The sequence below is a fragment of the Macrobrachium nipponense genome, chromosome 14 (genome assembly GCF_015104395.2).
Source record: "Macrobrachium nipponense isolate FS-2020 chromosome 14, ASM1510439v2, whole genome shotgun sequence".
In the NCBI taxonomy this organism is placed as follows: domain Eukaryota; kingdom Metazoa; phylum Arthropoda; class Malacostraca; order Decapoda; family Palaemonidae; genus Macrobrachium; species Macrobrachium nipponense.
Window position 1 is genome coordinate 58298875 of NC_087207.1, and position 7500 is coordinate 58306374.

Genomic DNA, 7500 nt, shown 5'->3' on the forward strand with positions numbered 1-7500 from the left:
AAGCATTCTTTACTTTCAATTTCCTTTCAGCTCAGAATGACCTCGGAGGTCTCATTGCGCACGACCTTTGGCCTTAATTTTACCTTCCAGTTTCCTACAATCAAGTACATGTAAATCATGTCATGGCAGTAAACAGACAATACTATAAATCGTGTTCACTATCTCAAATAGCACTTTCTGGCTATGAAGAAATGCAAAATTCAGTTAAATTTAGGAGATAAATAAAGCAAGCCTTCGACAATAAATGATAATCGTTAACAACCACTAGCTTTTTTTTTTTTTTAAACAAAATTACGCTCTACCACTCGCAAAAGTCACTTACTAAGATGGTACTGAATGTCTCTTTCCTCCCTTCCGCACAATTATGGCTTTGTAATTCATTAAATTCAGTTTTACTGGATGCCTGTAATATTTCTTCTAAAGATAAAAGACAGAACGGGGCCTACCTGATGTTTTCCCTAATTCTCGATGAAGGCATTCACTTGTTATTCCTATAATAACTATTATATATATAAAAAAAATTTAAAACAACAAAATAAAGCGTTGTAGGCCCTGGTTGTATAACGAACTCTGACCTTTGGTTAACAGTGAAAACGAACTCCGTTGCCCCAATATTTGCTGATGAATTTAGTACTAAACCATTTTTCAACATATCAAAACAAGACATACTCTGACCAAAAATAAAACATTCTTTAGCTTACACACCTGTGGATCCACTCCTGCTTCATCTCGTATACAGAATGTATAGTGCCATTATCTCTGTGCAACTCACACTGCAGAAATGTATTCGATAACCTAGAGAGAGAGAGAGAGAGAGAGAGAGAGAGAGAGAGAGAGAGAGAGAGAGAGAGAGAGAGTCGGCGGTATTCGCTAAAAAATAAAGATACTCACGAACATTCTACAAAAGTGTGATCCTAATAACTGGCTGGAAAACACTGAATTTTGGGAGAGAACGGAAGTGCAACTTTCTGGGAAACGGGACATTAGTGGGCGATTTGCTGATAGCCTTGATGGAGCCTGCTGTCTTCGGCCGCTCTAGCTTGAACATAATTTGACACACGATCCTCATACTATTTCATCACAGGATGAAATAAGATATTTTGCGCTTACCAGAAAGGCAGTTGACTCAATAACGTTTATAACAGATCATGATCACTATAGCCGATGCCTTTAACTTGTCATAGGAAATGTAAATGAAGAAGTAAGGCTACTCCTTGATTCACCAGTTGTAGCAGAGGAGACTGGCTGTATGTGATTAGGAAATAAAATCTAAATTCAATTAGAAACTCCCGTACTTAAAAACTTCAGAGGCATCATTAGCAATCATAATGTATTCTTGATGAATTTACTAGGACAGATATTTTTTCCACATTACGATAAGATAACCCGAATGTGTTAAAATACATGTTTAAATACATATAAAAAAATTCAAGAGAAAAATAAAATTTACCCTACACTTCCCAACAAACAAAACGTAGTCATTATGTAGACCGTGTTGTACGTATGTACAAAATGTATGCGTTTATATGTAAATCCCACAATATGTCTTTTACTTTTCTGCCCCGCCCCACCCCGCGCCCCATCTCCTAACGCAAGACGCCCTTCCAACAACGGGGCTATGTTCAGCATCCTCCAAATGGGACCCCTGTGAAAAATAAATAAATGTTAACTACATCCACTTTACGGGTTTAGCTGTGTAGCAAATGGGCATGTTATATTCTCGTGTGATGAAAAAAACCAGTTCGTTCTGTTCTCTCTCTCTCTCTCTCTCTCTCGTCGTCTCTCATCTCTCTTCATCATATATATATATATATAAATATATATGTATATATATATATATATATATATATATATACTATATATATATATATATATATATACACACACACAATATATATATATATATGTAATATATAAAATATAAAACTATTTCATATATACATATATATATATACTATATATATATAAAACAATATATATTTAGATATACATGTTTATATACTATTTATAGATATATATATACATATACATACACCGCCACGAACTCGACTGAATCTGAAATGTTAAACAGCAACGTCAAGACTACATTGGCCCTTTAAACTGCAAATGCCGAATGGCATCTGACTTTCCCTTCTTGGGAGGCTGGAAGTCACGAAGTCAGGAGACTTCTTAGTAAGTCATGACTTCAGGAGACTTGTGAAGTCATGAATTCAGGAAACTAGTTCAGGGATTCAATGGGTCGTTGTTTTAAGGAGGAGGGGCGTTCCAGTGAAGTTTGTTGTATCACGTTGTTTCTGCAAACAAAGCCCCCCCCCCCCCAACCCCCCCCCCCCCAGCCCAACTCTCGCCTCCGTCCCCCCCCCCCCCCGCCCCCCACACCCTTTCCCCCTTCGTTACGTTTTTGTTTGACGTGTTTGACTTTCTTAGCCTTTCCCTAGCTGTTGCTTTCATCAGAAGTTCGCGCTAATGGCTTTAGTTAGTTTCTTGTGTCATTTGCAATGAGGGGAACGTGACTGTGCCAGGCGAAGGACTGTTGGTTTAATATGTGGGTAGAATTACTGTTTGCAATAAGACTGATAGACCATTTTTTAACATTATCGAGATAGACAGATGGATCAATAAAAATCTATTCGAATTTCAAGTGAGCGAGATTTATATATATATATATATATATATGTGTGTGTGTGTGTGTGTGTGTGTGTGTGTGTGTGCGTTGTGCGCGCGCGCGTTTATATATATAAATATATATTATACTAATATATATATCATATATATATATATATATATAATATATATATAGAGAGAGAGAGAGTAGAGCGAGAGAGAGAGAGAGAGAAGAAAGAGAGAGAGAGAGAGCGAGAGAGAGAGCGAGAGAAGATAGCAGTAGAGAGAGAGAGAGAGAGAGAGAGAGAGAGATCGTAGTGGCGACCATTTTTTTACGACTCAAATTGCAACTATACAAATTCGGAAGCTTGTGGAATAATACAATAACGAACATAATTTATAATCCTAATCTTGCTTATTTTTTAAATGTACACTTTATTGATATTAAATAAATCATAAAGCGTACATCCAACCTTAAGAGATTTCGTCTAAATAAGTACAGGTATCTCCACACAATTATAATGCGAGTTGGAACAACGATGAACTAAAAAGAACACAACAATAAGTAAATAGCACCATGAGTAGATTGGAAAATAAGATGTGATAAGGTGAAGGAGCGGAAAACATTAACCCAAGGGATATTTTGCAACGTCAACAAACAAAATCGGCAATAATAATTTCGACATCCTTTTCAAAAGCACTCCCTTTGGATGGAATGCAATATGGTTACCCCTCAAAATAAAAAAAAATCTATGTAATGAGTACAAACTCCAATATGTATTCCCAATATAAAACCGTTCATTTACGTGCACAAATGCTACGGTTTTGGGCAGCAACATTTAAACCACAAAACCCATTTCCAATATGTGCCTACGAACCTAGTACTCGGTATTTGGTAAAACTCTACGGTCCCCACTCGTACAATTTCACTTCAATATCTTGTCTTGTGGAAGTAGTAAAGGTGGCCTTGCACCAGAATAACTGAATAACTATACTACTGCCCCTTGAGAAACCAATGATGTCTTATATTGTACCAAATAACAGTGACAAATATGGTGAAGTAACAACCATTATTTTTTTTTTTACCTCAAGGTCCTCCTGAAAATGCTTCTCGTTTAGAGAAAAATAAATTACATTTTCTCACCATCGCGTCACAGATCCTATTAACTCAACTTTTTTGTAATGAAGAATCACCGTTATCATGTGCGTTCACCCAAATGATACACACAAAAAATCAGACACGATCAATTTATTTGCCAACTGACCCGTTTCCAACATTCTCATCAAAGATTCACATCACTACCTAATTTTACTACCAGTGGAACATTTATATTCAATATACCAATTAATTACTACTTGCAGAACACGAAAAACTTGGTAGTTAACGCAATTAGACTTGGGTCTCTCCAAGTTTTACGTTTTCTCTAAATATTTCATTTTCCAGCTGGGAGACACGCTTACCAAGGTCTTAGCTTACCTTCAGTAACGATCCACTTGTTACATTTAAATGTGCGGCAACAATTACCATCAATAAAGTGTAAGACAATTTTTTTTCCATAAGATGACTTTTAAAACTCTTTCATTTAACTATTTGTCAAGATAATCTCAGTAACATTTCAGTCACTGAGTATAATAACAGTTGCAATCAATAATAGTATGTATTTGCAATAATATTTATCCTTTATTTGTAATGATATTCACCGACTATTTGCAATAATATTTACCATTTATTTACAACGATATTTAACATTTATTTGCAATGATATTTAAAATTTATTTGGAACATTATTACACATTTATTTGCAACAATATTTACCATTTATTTGCAATGACACATCATTTATTTGGAAAGTTACTGACCATTCATTTGCAACAAAATTTACCATTTATCTGCAACAATAATTACCATTTATTTGCAATAATATTAGCCATTCATATGCAATAATATTTACTACTTATTTGAGACAATATTAATCAATTACTTGCGACAATATTTACCATTTTCATACAAAAATATTTACCATTTATTTGCAATAATATTTACCATTTATATGCAATAATATTTACCATTTATTTGCCACAATATTCATCAATTACTTGCGACAACTTTTACTATTCACATACAAACATGTTAACTATTTATTTGCAAGAATATTTACAATTTATATGCAATAATATTCACCATTTATTTGCGACAATTTTTACCATTCACATACCAACATATTTACCATTTATTGACAATAATATTCACAATTTGTATGCAATAATAATTACCATTTACCTGCCACAATATTTATCAATTACAAGCGACAATTTTTACCATTCACATACAAAAATATTTGCCATTTATTTTCAATAATATTTACAATTTATATGCAATAAAATTTACCATTTACTTGCCACAATATTTATCAATTACTTACGACAATATTTACCATTTAAATACAAAAATATCTACCACTTATTTGCAATAATATTTACCATTCATTTGCAATAAAAAGTGTTACTTTCAGTAAAGTTAAGGTCATTCATCGGGGACAATAATTGCATTCAGTCAAGTCTCAGCCAATAGAGTGACTCTGTTGCGTTTGGCCAATCTTGACCCAATCACACTCAATGACTTCTTTCGGGAACTTTCAACTTTCCGATAATTCGTCTTCTTAGAAAGCCACGGAAAAGAAATGAGAAGACGAAACCATTTTCCAGAGGGAATGTCGTACAATACACGTGAAAATCTATAATGACACGGCCATTTATTCGCTCGGTTTCCGAGAAGGGACAAAAGAATGATCGGTGTACCAATACACAGTTAGCAAAATCGGGCAGAGACCACGCAACGGTGAATACTACGGAGCGAATTTACATCGACACACGATTCAAACCTACCAGGCGAAATTTCAACATCTTTTAGTTTACATAAAACAAAAGATTTCCTCTTAATGCTATTAAACAGAACCTGTCCATCTCCCCCTACCCACCCACCCCCACCACAACAAAAACACTCACACCATGAAATATCTTTCAAGGCATAGCAAAGGGGGTAGGATGGATGAGGCAGGAGGATGTGGAAGGGGAAAACGGCAGGGGCGCGGGGGGAGGGAGGGGTTATCGGAGGAAAATAGGCTCAACCTCAATGTTCGCAACCTTTTTTTCAATTGCACGCAATCCTCTTGTGCGGGAACACCGCCATTTGCTTTTAATAAACCTCGACCAAATCGGCTTAACAACGACCGAACATGATTCGCCATAAATCACCGAATACATTATGAAATGTTCGATTCTGCTTCGTTGTGCAAACCAACGCTCCACCCCCCCAACAAAAACCTTTTAACCCCCCCAACCTCAAACGACCTGCCGTCTCCCAAGCAAACGACCCTCGCTCTCCGAACACCAATCTTCGTTTCCTTCTCTAATGATCTTCACTGGGCGAGAATGACCTTCATCCACATAAAAGTAACCTTTGGCGCATGCCCAGTGACCTCCAATCTTCCTGAAGACCTTTACGCGCCCTTAACGGCTTCCAATCTCCAGCGACTTTTGTAGCACTAGATAACCTCTTCCCACAAAATCCCCCCCCCCCCCCCCCCGCTCTCTCTCTCTCTCTCTTCTCTCTATCTCTCTCTCTCTCTCGTCTCTCTCTCTCTCTCTCCGAATACGATTTTAATACTTAAATGACGGAGGCTATAAGGTATTATCATCCGACTTCGATCTTTCAATCATTTACCATGTTGTTGGAGATTAAGCTGGCCTTATGCCAGCGCGGGCTCTTGCTCATAAAGCAGCCCGTAGGTGTCATTTACTAGATGAAACATTATGACGGAATCTACTGCTACACATTTCGTCTGCAATAAAAACGGCACATGTAAATTGAAGAATTCTGAGAAGAAGCGGAAGATAAGCAAATAAATCACATGGGAAAATTAATCATCAATATGATGGGGGGGGGGAAGGGGGGGGGCAAGGAGGGATCCTAGAATAAATCCACTCTCTCACCCTGACCATGCTCGGACAAAAGCTTAGGGCTTGGAATCTGTTTTGCAAATACCCAATCTTCCAAAAGGCCTTAGGAGTCCGGTGCGTGCGGCAGTGTGGCAGAAAAGAAACCTTACGAAACACTTTATTGACTGATTGATATAGTGGTCATAAAACTCAAGAGGTCAGTCACAGAGACTTTTTCGTAAACTGCATACGGAAGCAACTTCAAAGTTCACTTTCGTCAACACTCTCCTATCGTGACGAAGCACTTCTATATCAACCTGTAAGTTATAATAACTATCAACCTGAAAGTTATAATAATTATATATTTTTTACTCAGAATAAAAAAAAAAAACTTCAAAATTTCTCAATCAGGATCACCACAATAAATATTTTCCTTAATCACACGTGATTTGAAATTCATATTTCATTTACAATCTCTGCATCTCTTGACAACTAATATATCAAATGAGAAAAGGCAATATATTCAAATGTATGTTATGATTTTAATGTGCTCACATATTTTGCAATCTGACTGCATGAACTGAATATTCACGTATCATCCATCTCTTTGGGAAATACAGCGAAATATTGTTATTTACTTACAAGATATGAAAGACAGTGAACCTGCAAGGCAGGTGTTCCGACCAATTAAGTGATTTACAATCGAAATATTGTTATTTACTTATAAGATATAAAAGACGGCGAACCTGCGAGGCAGGCGTTCCGACCAATTAAGTGATTTACAATCCAAGCAAAATCCAGCTACTTTTCTATTTCACAATCCCTGGTAACCTCAAAAGACTCTTGCTAAACACGTCCACCTCATCTAATATGAGAAACAATTGGAGTTGAAGAAGTAGTTATGTACAATAATATTCACAAGCAAAATAACTTTCAAAAATAAACTCCTTAACTGCA

General features: G+C 36.3%; 1 protein-coding gene across 1 annotated transcript in view; it reads right to left on the bottom strand.

Annotated features, from left to right (window-relative positions):
• LOC135226535 (alpha-mannosidase 2-like) overlaps positions 1-7500 on the bottom strand; it is a gene marked incomplete in the record, with an annotated part of 784965 nt that overhangs the window by 777374 nt on the left and 91 nt on the right. Inside the window, 1 exon segment of the mRNA XM_064266188.1 lies at positions 7497-7500. This exon segment is cut by the window's right edge and continues 91 nt beyond it.